Source organism: Numenius arquata, unplaced genomic scaffold (assembly GCF_964106895.1).
Source record: "Numenius arquata unplaced genomic scaffold, bNumArq3.hap1.1 HAP1_SCAFFOLD_90, whole genome shotgun sequence".
NCBI classification, from domain to species: Eukaryota; Metazoa; Chordata; class Aves; order Charadriiformes; family Scolopacidae; genus Numenius; species Numenius arquata.
Window position 1 is genome coordinate 117,245 of NW_027415354.1, and position 11,526 is coordinate 128,770.

At 54.6% G+C, this 11,526-nt stretch overlaps 1 non-coding gene across 1 annotated transcript; it reads right to left on the reverse strand.

Annotated features, from left to right (window-relative positions):
- Window positions 1-11,224: 11,224 nt before the first annotated feature.
- On the reverse strand, window positions 11,225-11,306 carry TRNAS-AGA (transfer RNA serine (anticodon AGA)). Its single transcript has one exon. It is a non-coding gene; the product is annotated as a tRNA-Ser (tRNA).
- Between the last annotated feature and the right edge of the window lie 220 nt (window positions 11,307-11,526).

Here is an 11,526-nt window from a genome sequence, read left to right on the forward strand (position 1 = left end):
CTTTCAAGCAGAAGGGGATCAATGGGGCTCAGCCGCAGGGAGGTCTGCCCACCAGAATTTGCACCTGCAGCACGTGCTCTCTAACCAACTGGACAAGCTCATCCAGTGCCTTCTTCAATGCAGCAGTGTTAGTTCTGGGGATGGAATGTGATCAGTCTTTCCACAGGCGCTTTACACCCACTGTGCTGGGTCCTATCTCAAAGGGGGTCAGCCTTCCCGTCCCGCGCAACTCGGAGGGCACAGTGAGTGTTGTGGGAGCTGTAGGCACAGTGTGCATTTATAAGAGGTGATTTCTGAGATAGCTGTTCAACCCAGCCTGTTTGAGCTGGGTCCATTTCATCAATCTTTACCCATGCTATCGTACCAGGAAACGCAGGAGGAGGTCCTGGTGGAATCGGTAGTCAGTTAGGCAGGTCTTTGCTCCCAGTCCTTCAGATCTAGCCCTAGGGTGTTGTGCGCGTTAGTAAAATCAGCTGCAGGTTCTTTCTGGATGTGGAGCTCAAAACAGAGGTGCATGGCAGCAAAGTATATCTTCAGCGAGAGTGGAAGAAACAATAGACAGGCTGATGTTGGAGTCCGTGTTTCCTCCCTGCTCTGTGTTTCAGCTTTGCCTCCCTCACCGAGAGATGTCTTGCTTCAGACCCTGTCCCCCACGCCCCTGCGGAGCCTGTGGCCCAACCCCACTTGCAAGCAGCTGCAGCGAGCCCTGCGTCACCCGCTGCGCTGACTCGACGGTGGCCATCGAGGCCTCCCCGGTGGTGGTGACCCTGCCGGGCCCCATCCTCACCTCTTTCCCGCAGAGCACAGCCGTGGGATCCTCTCTGTCAGCTGCTGTCGGGAGCTCCCTCAGCACCGGGGGGGTTCCCATCTCTTCTGGGGGCTCCCTTGGTCTGGGGGGGTCAGGGCTGTGTCTGCCTATCCCCCGCTGCAGTCTGAACTGCTGAAGCCGGCGCATCATCCCCTTTGGAGCGGGAAGGAAGACGGGAACTCTGCAGCAGGAGTGTGGCCGCGGCTTGCCGATGGGCTGGGTGTCCCCATCCCAGCAGGCAGGAGGGACCTGCGCCCGCTGCTCCTCACTGCATGGCAGGCCTCGCCGTGCCTCCCCTGGCTCCGATTTGCTCTGAGCTCCTTGAGAAAGGGCTCGTTCTTTTCTGCTTTGCTGAATCTCCTGCTGATGGGGAGAGGGTGCTGGAGTTAGGGACTGCTCTTGGTGGGCTGCGATTGCCACCAGGTAGAGCAGAATGGGAAAAGGCAAGCGCTTTGTGTGGAGCTTCTCCTTGGGCAGCGGGCCATTTTCTTTGCCTCCCCAAACCCTGCAGACGTGTGTCTTGGTCTCTGCCCTGTGCCACCGCATTTGCTCCTTCTCATTAAAGACTTTGTGCAGCATAGCTGGAGACTTGTGGTGGTTTGTTTCCCCCCCGCCTCAGCTGGCCAACACCTCTGAAAGGAAGAGCAACTCGCCTCTGACTCAAGCTTACACTCAGTTGTGAATAGAGCTCCAAGCATTTATACTAGAGCAGCAAAAGTAAGCAACCAGGAAAGAGAAACAGCAAAAATGAAAATGAAAGCTTTGTGATCATGGCCCTGTGATATCTCTCAGGATCAGCCATGAGTGAGTTCCATCACTGAAAGCATTCAAGAGCTGACCTCATTTCTTCTGCCAGTGTGCCCAGCGCATCTTGCATGTACGCTTAGGAAGCCGTGACTCTTCTCCTCCTGCCCCAAGTAAGCCCTGGGCAGAGGACAGAAGCAGGCTTATGAACTGGGCTGAGATGACAACATAAAAATATGGATATGTGTGCTCAGCTGAGTTGTTGAGGGTGCCTTTGCAACATGCAAAGACATGTTGCCTTTCTGAGCATAAATCTCCGGCAGAGTCCTGGTATTTGGAAGTCAGGTTTATACCTCTTTTCCTTTTGCTGATGCCCTTTGCTACTCACAGGAGGTTTGGAGACAAAAAAGCACCAAAGCTGCTCAGCAGGAAAGCAGGGCCTCCTACATGCAAGCATGCAGCTAAGCACAAAGGAATATCCAGTCTCTCAGACGAGGCATTTCTCTCCTCCACGCTGCGCCACCAAACCCTCTCAGCAGTCATTGCTGATCGAGTTGCACAAACTTTGGGACAGGTGCACGTCTTCCTCTGACTGAACGCTGTTGCTTCTGCTTTCTCTCTTCCTCCATCTATTCCCAGCAGCAAGTGGAAATCCTTCTGCTAAGTGTTGTTCCTCTGCAGGAGACCTGGACGTCTGCATGCTAGGTCCCCTTACAGGGGCTCCACGGGTGTCATTGTGTGGCTGCTTCCCACTTCTGCACAGCTAGAGGTTTTGTCAGCCCTGCCAAAGGGACACTGAGGTGATTAAGGACTTGGCTCATCTGTCATACAGAGAGAGGCTGGGACGGCTGGGGTTGCTTAGCCTGGGGAAGGGAAGGGAAGGGAAGGGAAGGGAAGGGAAGGGAAGGGAAGGGAAGGGAAGGGAAGGGAAGGGAAGGGAAGGGAAGGGAAGGGAAGGGAAGGGAAGGGAAGGGAAGGGAAGGGAAGGGAAGGGAAGGGAAGGGTGAGGAGGCACCTTATCCATGTCTCCAAATACCTGGGGTGGGAGGGATGACAGGCAACGTAAAGGAGAATGCCATCTTCTTGTGAGGAGAAGAGGGAGAACCTGCTCCCTCCCATGTGTGTCAGGTCTCTGCCCTGTGCCACCGCATTTGCTCCTTCTCATTAAAGACTTTGTGCAGCGTAGCTGGAAACTCGTGGTGGTTTGTTTCCCCCCCCGCCTCGGCTGGCCAACACCGCTGAAAGGAAGAAGGAGAACCTGCTCTCTCCCATGACAGTGAGTCTGCCCCCCTGCATGGGGCACTCCCAGCTGTGGGTGGAGCTCCCTGAGCCGGAGCACCAAAAATAAGCAAGCAGGCAAGGGAAAGTCAGAAACGCCTCAGAGCAACGGAGAGAGCAAGAAGCACTGGACAGAATTGGAAATACAAGTACTGCCACAAACAGTGGTGGTCAAAGATGGGAAACGTGTGCCCAGGGAGGTTGCAGAGTCTCCATCTCTGGAGATGTGCAGCATCCAACCAGACAAAGGATGAAAAACGGCCTCTACTTGGCCTTGCTTTGAGCTGGGCTCAGGCTCAGACTGCATCGTGTCTCCACCCTGTCTGCTGTGTGATTCTCTGAGGCCCTGCTGGAGGCCCTCATCCAGGAGCAGCCATCAAGCAGAAGTCAGCAGAGAGGGGGCGCTGGCCATTTCTGACGAAAGCTGCAGAGACTTGGTGGGCACAGGGTAGAAGGGTCACTGATGTCAGTGCCAGTGCTGCAAGCGCAGGAAAAGAAGGAAGATGTGAGTGCATCAAAGAATTGACCCAAGAGCAAGTCAAGGGAATTGGGTGTAAGCATGGTGAGGGAGCCAAAAGGACCAGGCCCCACTGAGGTTTGCACTCAGATCGCTGGATTCAGAGTCCAGAGTGCTTACCATTACGCCATGGGACCTCCTGGATGGTGCTTCTTTTTCCACTGTGGTCACCCTCACTCAGCCAAATCCCCCTGGCCAAGCCTGGCAGTCTCTCTGTCTCCCTGCCCATCACCAAGTATGGCCTCTCTACAGGGCCACCAAGCGTTCTCTGCTCATTTCACCTTTGGAGGGAGCTGCAGACCTCTTTGGGCAAGCCTGGTATGCCCTCTCTTGCAAGACCCAGGCTGTGAACCCCTTGCTTCTCCCTAATTAAACCTGGTTATGAAGTTTCCAGTAGAACCTCTTCAACGTTGCACCTCACAGGGGACCTTCACGGACCAGTCATCGGTGGTTCGATGCCTGCACTTGCCATCTCTTCTCCACTTGGAGAAGAAGAGAAGGCTCCGGGGAGACCTTATAGCAGCCTTCCAGTACCCAAAGGGGGACTACACGAGAGACGGAGAGGGACTCTTGATCAGGGAGTGGAGCCATAGGAGGAGGGGGAAGGGTTTTGAACTGAAAGAGGGGACATTTAGACTAGGTATTAGGAAGAAATTCTTTACTGTGAGGTTGGTTGCCCAGAGAAGCTGTGGATGCCCCATGCCTGGAGGTGTTCATGACCAGGCTGGATGGGGCTGTCAGCAACCTGGTCTAGTGGGAGGTGTCCCTGCCCATGGCAGGGGGGTTGGAACTTGATGATCTTTAAGGCCCCTTCTAACACAAACCATTCTATGATTCTACCTCTGCTGCTGCCTCCCTTCACCCCCGTGTTGGACAACCTGCCAATCTGCCGGTGTAAGGTATTGCCTCTCTGGTTTCTCACCTGGAGCTAGTATGAAGCAGCCATTAACTAGATATGCTTACTCTTGGTTGCAGTCCTAGCCGAGCTCCTGACCTTGCTGAACGAGGGGACGAAGAGAGAGGGCAGGGAATGAGGTTCAACAGAGGGAAGAGTTGGCACCAGGACCCAAAGCAGCGTGTTACTGATTGCACAAGCTGGACTGCCGACTTCTGCTGGGACCGAGGCAGTATGGCAGGACCCAGTCTCCGAAGGTCTTGGAAACAGGGAAGGTATGTTTGGTATGCAGATACTCTGCAGCTGCAGGAGGAGGAATGCCCCTTGTGGGGCTGAGACAGCATTCCTCCAAGCAGTGGAGGGTGCTCCTGGGGCTCTGCTAGGCTTACTCAGCAATCGGGGAGAAAGGATTCTGGGCCAGTGGATGTAGTGGGCCAGTGGGTGTAGTGGGCCAGTGCAGGCAGGTTCCTCGCTTTTCTCTTTGGTTTCCTTCCTGGCAGCACCAGCTGCTGGGGCTGCCATGGTCCCCAGCCTGTTTGCTTCCCCAAGCTCATGGTAACTGCTCCTACCGCTGTAGGCTCTGATGCTGCTCCTCCCTGGGGAGAACCCTTTGTGCCCCCCTTACAGGATTCAGTGTGCAGCCAGAGACCTCCCAGAGCTCCCCAGGGCCTGGGACCTGCAGCTCGGGCCAGGCTGTCCCACACAGGACACCAGGTCAATCCAGGTCCTGCACTCCTGAGGCCTTTCTGTCTGAGGGCAGACCTTGGCAAGCCAGAGAGCCACCTTCACCCAGCAGACCTCTTCTGTGGCTCATACTTCCTGACTGCGGTCCTTCTGAAAATTGCAACCTGTGGTGGGATTGCATGAGGATGTCTCTGTAGGCAGTGTGACTGGAGGATGGGGTTAGGGTGGGCATTTTGGTAGGGACCGGAGCATGCACAATCACGATCCTGGTCTTCGTAACTCCGTCTACTTGTAGCACTGCTGATGAGAGAGTGGGAGTCTGTAAATACTGTGCTACACCACCCCCACGTACAACCCACCATCCAGATTGGCTTTTGACTGTCAGCACAGCAAAGGACATTGCTTTTTTCTTTAAGCAACCCTGGAATCAGAGACTTGGCAATCTCTGTCCCCTTCAGGTAGAGAGTCCTACTGAGAGAGGCTCCTTGTGTTCCCCTTGGCCATAAGCTGCAAGAGAAATGAGGGTGTCTCGGTTCTTAGTTACCAGGAACATCGTTACACCCAATTCCAGTAAAGTACAGGGTGTCTCTGCAATGCCGGAGCCTGAACAGGCTAGGTCACTGTCTCCAGGGGGACTGCAGATGAGACAGGCAGGCCTTTGCGACATTGCATAAAGAATAGATGAACGGAGTGCCTCTCTTATGAGGAGAGGCTGAGAGACCTGGGCCTGTTTAGCCTGGAGATGAGAAGACTGTGGGGCATGAAGGACTCCCAGGCGATGAGGCCCAGCCAGCACGGGTTCATGAAAGGCAGGTCCTTCTTGACAAACTCGACCTCCTTCTATGACAAGGCGAGCCGCTTGGGGGATGAGAGAAAGGCTGTGGATGTTGTTTACCTGGACTTTAGTTAGTAAAGCCTTTGATAGAGTCTCCCACAGTATCCTCCTGGAGAAACTGGCTGCCCATGGCTTGGGTGGGAGTACCCTTCGCTGGGTTAAAAACTGGCTCAAGGGCAGGGCCCAGAGAGAGGTGGACACGCTGGACGGACTCCTGCTTCCGCACCCCGGCACATGCACGACCACAACCTGCCATGTGTGCTTCTCTGGGTGCAGATGTTGGCCAGGGAAACTCAAGATGCTCGGTGCTGCCAATGCTGCCTCTCCCCATCTGCGTTCATATGTGTGCCAGCTGTGCATGTACTATGAAAGTGTATGTGCGCTTGTGTGTAGGTACCTGCAGCGCTTTAAGCCCAGACAAACACCCACCCAGCTGCTCACTCCTTTCCCCACCCTCAGGGGGATCCAGAGCATGCAAAAGAGGATGAGAAAGCTCATGGGTCAAGATAAACAGAGGGAAATGCCTTAGCGAAAACTCTTGTGGGCAAATCAGGCTTGACTGGGGAAATAAACAAACAAACAAATAAATAGATTTGCCAATTATTTGACAAATGCAGAGCATCGCCTTTCCTCTCCCCTGTCCCTGGATCAACTTTACTCCTTCACACCAGACTCCTTTATCTGCCCAAGCAGGGTGTATCTTCCCTCTGCTCTTCCTCCTTGTTTTGTTCCTTCCCCCTCTCCCTGTCTGGCATTTTCTGCCCTTTCTGGAATATCTTTTCACAGAGGGGCCACAAACTTTGATGATGGCTCAGCTGTCTTGTGTGATGGGTCCGCTGTGGAGCTGTGCCTGACACAGGGCAGCCACTTATCTCTTCTCACAGAGGGCACTCTGCAGCATCCCCTACCCCGGACACTTCCAAAACCTTGCCATATGAAGCCAATACAGTTGGGAATACCATAGGGCATAACACTGAGGTAACACCGTTGGAGTCTGCCCCAGTCGCAGTCACATTCACGCTGTCCCGGGCTAACGTGGTTGCATGGTGAGCCCTTTGGTTGAAACGAGGGTCAGGTCAACCAGCCTGGGTTTCTTCTTAGGCACTGAATATGTCTATATCTTGTACACTTGTCTAGTATTAGCCCAGCAATCGGTGAGCAAAAAGCAGGCAATGCTACGGTAACAATCACCTGCCCTATGGTATGATGTGTGCGTAGGCTAGGTGGATATTTTCTAGCACAGGTTTCTCGGTTTATATAATTTGGTCAAATATGAGCATCTGCCACATTGCGTGCTGCACGCCCGTCAGCAATTTGTTTGGCCGGATTCTACCCATTATCAGTTCCTGGTCTAAAGTCTGCCTTGCGCCGCTGCTGGTTTTGGTGGTGGATGATCGCTTTGGTGAATGCCCATGCCATCACTGACGAGTGATGGTGTCCATCTGACCAGGAAGTACCTTCCCCTGCGTACACAGGAGGCACCAGTTTTTCAGCTGCGTTTTCTTGTTATAGACCATTACCAAGATATTTTCATGCTGCTCTGTGACTGGCTGACAGCCATTTCTTGACCCCTTCATACCCACCTGCTCTCAGGCAGACCTGTGATTGGCTGCCAGGACCAGCCCACCCTACCCGTGTACCCAGAAGCACGTCAGGCAAGGAAGCCCCCACTCACTACATACCCAGAAGAGGCAACTTTTGACAGCGTCGTTCCCCATGGGTTCTCATACTGCTTTGTGATTGCCTGATGGCCATTTTTGACCACGTTCTCAGATCTCCCTCTGGTGGGCTGTCCACTTCCTTTGGACCAAGAAGTGCTCAGATATAAAAAGATATACCATGCAGTTTATACCACAGTGGCATCCACCATGAAATGAAGACAAGCACCTAGGGCAAGTGGTATTCCTGTGGATGGCCCACCACCTGCAGAGCCAGAGGGGACCCCACAGTCAACATCCAAGCGACCCTCTGGCCCACCAAGTACCCAGGTGGGAGGCAGCTCACCTGCAGATACCTATGCCGTGTTGCTGCTGACAGCTCGTGAAGCACTCAGACAAGGAGAACTTCTGGCAGAGGCCACTCTCAATTGCTTTTGAAGGGTCATTGCAATTGAAAGGTCATGGTCATTCCTTCTTTACAGTTACTTTCATCCTCTTTTCCCATGCCTGAGCAGCTGCAATCTCCCTGTTATCATACAACAATTATAGTCAAGGACAAGGTGTCCTTGCCAGCCCAGCAGTTATGGGGGCTGAATCCGATGTTTCTCAAGCTTTTGCTCGGCCAGCTGGATCATGTCTACGTGACTCTTCTCAGCTAGCCATTCTCCCACACCTCCCCACCTGCAGAGTCCTGGAAGTCCCTGCTTGTGGCTGGAAGTTGGAATTGAGCTGCCTGATGAGATGACCGAAAGACCTGGGTCGCCAGGACACCCACTGCCTGGTGGGGGGAGCTCTGCGCTGTGCTCTGCCTGCTGCTCCACACCTACCCGTCTGCCTTGCTGAGGGTGACTTTGGACTTTGGGGGTGCTGGCTGCTAAGAAAGCAAGGGAGAAAGAAGGCGTGAGGACAGAGAGAAGGGGCTGAAGGTGCGGGAGGGCCCTGCTTTCCCAAAGAGCTAGAGCACTGCAGGTTAAAACTAAGCCTATCAGGAGGCTCTAGCTTTAATAAGCCCATTAGCACAGGATGGTTTCGATCCATCGACCTCTGGGTCGTGGGCCCAGCATGCTTCCGCTGCGCCACTCTGCTCCCCACAGCGCTTCAGCTGGACCTCCCACAGGCCTGCCTGATGCTCCCTGGCATTGCCAGCGCTCAGGCCTCCTTCCCTTCCTGTTACCTGTGCCCTCACCTGGGGTGGAAAATTGTCTCCCTGCAAAGTTCACCTCATTTGCGCCTGGGCTGGGTAGCTCAAGGACCTTGCTTTGCCCTTCTCCCCACACCTCCTGCCCGTAACCCTGCACGGGGTCTGTCTCTTTGACCATCTGAGCTGGCTCTGGAGGAAGGGAAGGAAACCCCAGAGCAAGGGGGCACCTTGTTGCTTGGCAGGGTGGAGAGGAGGTGCTCTCCAGAGAGCTCACGAGGGCTGCAACCCTGCCCACAAATCCAGCTCTCCAGATGCTGCCAGACTGTACGTTGTGTAAAAGTCAGTTCCTTGCTGGCCGAGGAGTGAGACAAGGATGATTAGCATAGAATTACCAAGGGAATTGATTCTCCTGTTTTAGCTCTGCGCAGAGCGGTGCCCCAGCCTAACGCAGGGCGGACCGTCTATAGAGGAAAACAGGAGTTATACGTTTCCAATACAGTTGTGTTGCCCAGTCAAATTATTCATGTGAAGGGGTGGGCAAATCAGTTATTCTTGCTCGCAAAATCGCCCTGTGCTCATCCCGGAACAGGGTGTGTGAATGTATGGTCAGTGGGGTGTTAATCCTCATTCTTCTAAACTAATGTCCCGTGTAGGTGAAGGGGCTTTGTATCAGATTCAGGCCCATTGCTGTTATGGCTATGGTTATATGCCTGGGGGTTTTCTGAAAGACAGATCTCCTGGTTTTTTATTGTCTGTATGAGCAGTTCTCCGTCAGTGAGAGCCGGTTTAGATTAAGTCTTCAGTCACATTGACCCTGAGGTAAAAGCTCTTAGCCCTAGTCAGTGTTTGTTCCTCTAAGCAAGTTGCATAGCACTTAGCACCTTTCCTTTCACACAGGCTGCAAGAGCCTTTCCCCCTTTCCCTGCCCGTGCTGTGCTGTGCTGTGCTCCCCCACAGCTCCTGGCGTGTCCTCCCTCCTGGCGCAGTCTTGCCCTTGCTGCTGCCCAACAGCCGAGGGCTGCCCCTGCCACCATGCAGGGTGCCAAAGAGCCAGAGAAACCCCTTCTCTCTGAACCTGATGCCATTCCTGTCCTGCCCAACACTGCTGGCGTGCAGGTGGCTCCCAGTCGCCCCAGGGCAGGGCTGGCCCAGCTGAAGTGGGTGGCGGCCAGTCTTAGATGCTGCAAGGCATCTGGGCTCTGGGCACGCTGAGCTGGTAGAGCGTCTTGGTGAGGGTAAGGGACGAGGTGGCAGTGCTGAAGCTTGCATTTTTGGGCTAGTGTTTGCTGGTTCCCCGACCCATCCACAGGCCAGAGCATGCAGCAGCCAGGCAGAGGAGAGAAAAGCAAAAGCAGGATGGAGAGGGCTGGGATGTGGGCACCGATGTGAGCATGGGGAGTGTGGCCACAGCTGTGGTCTGCTGCAGGAGCTGTTACTCAGAGGAAAGTTCTTCACTGCAGATCAAGAGGCCCATGGCTCAGCTCAGGTGCCCTCTCCATTGTCCCTTCCCTTCTTCATTCATACCGACAATCTCTCTGATCTTTTTTTTCCCTTGCAATGCTTCCCTGGCCCTCAGTGGCACGGCTGCGGGGAACGGACCATGCACCAGCAATAGGCTTTTCTCTCCTCTTTCTCCAGGCTCTCGCTGCGTGTGCCCCTCAGAGTTTCCCTTTTCTTTAAGATGCTGCACCACCCAGGCAGGCTGCCAGCACCTTCTCCTCTGCTGCCGCTCTGTTGGGAGCAGCTGGGTACGGGACTGAAAGAAGTCTCCTGGGAAGCCTCCGGCTCTCCTCTGTCCCACCCATCGAGGTCCGTGGTGGCGGGGGGTGGTTTCCTGATGCCACGGTCACCACCATCTGCTCTCTTGCACTTCCACCTCTTTTCCCGAAGAGGAAGAGACAGAAGAGACCCACCTCTCATCTTTCCGTCCTTAAGGAAAATTTGTGAAAGCCCCTGGGAAAGTTTGTCCATGTGTGCAAGGACCGGGAACGGCTCAGGCAGAACATCCCCAGGACCGCAGGCAAGATCGCAGATCTCTGACGTGTCTGCCCTTCATCGTTAGCAGTGAGGTCCACTGGTGTGCAAAGAAGCACCTCTTCTGCAGCTCGTATTCGGTGCTGGCCCCTTCTCTTCCCCCAGCTTGGCTGCTGCTCCACACCGGTCCGCCTTAGTGAGACCTAAAGTGAGGGGCACTTTGTGAGTGCTGGCAGGATCTCCAATCCATGAGGTGTCTTCCCTTCATCTTTAGCACCGAGGGCCATGTTGTGCAGGCTGTCTTTGGAGGTGAGCTGCTGTAGTTTCAGGGATAGGGAAGACAGCTGCTGGGGCTGTGCTGCTTGGCGTGTCAGGTGAGAAGAGGCTCTGAAGTTCTGCTCAAGAAGCAACAACAGCGGCCCTCTGTTTCGTGGCTCATACTCAGCACTGGTCCGTTCTCTGCTGCCCTCAACTTGCCTACCTTGTCAACGGGAGCAGGATTTCCCACTCGTGCAGGAATTTCAGGGGAGGGAGCAGGATTTCCCATTCGTGCAGGAATTTCAGGGGAGGGGCACGGACAAGTGCTGCAGGCAAGGGGTTTTACTGTCTCCCTGGGCACCAGGTACATGGAGCCGAGTCCCACAGCTGCAGCCTGGTCAGTTGCAGGGAGACCAAAAGGGGACTGCGCCCCGTAGTTGGCAGGATTCGAACCTGCGCGGGGAAACCCCAATGGATTTCTAGTCCATCGCCTTCACCACTCGGCCACAACTACCTGCTCCAGCTGTCTCTGCCCTGCTCATCACGTGCCCTCTGCAATGACACCCTGCTCCCGGGGAGTTCCAGTGCCAGCCTTCACTCAAAGATTTGCAGTTGCAACCTGCACGGAGCATGACGGGCACCTGGTGCCAGCCTTCCAGAAGCCTTGAGAGGTGTAACACCAGGAGCTATGGTGGCAGCTCCCAGTGCCTTGTCCTCAGCCAGGCATCTCAGAT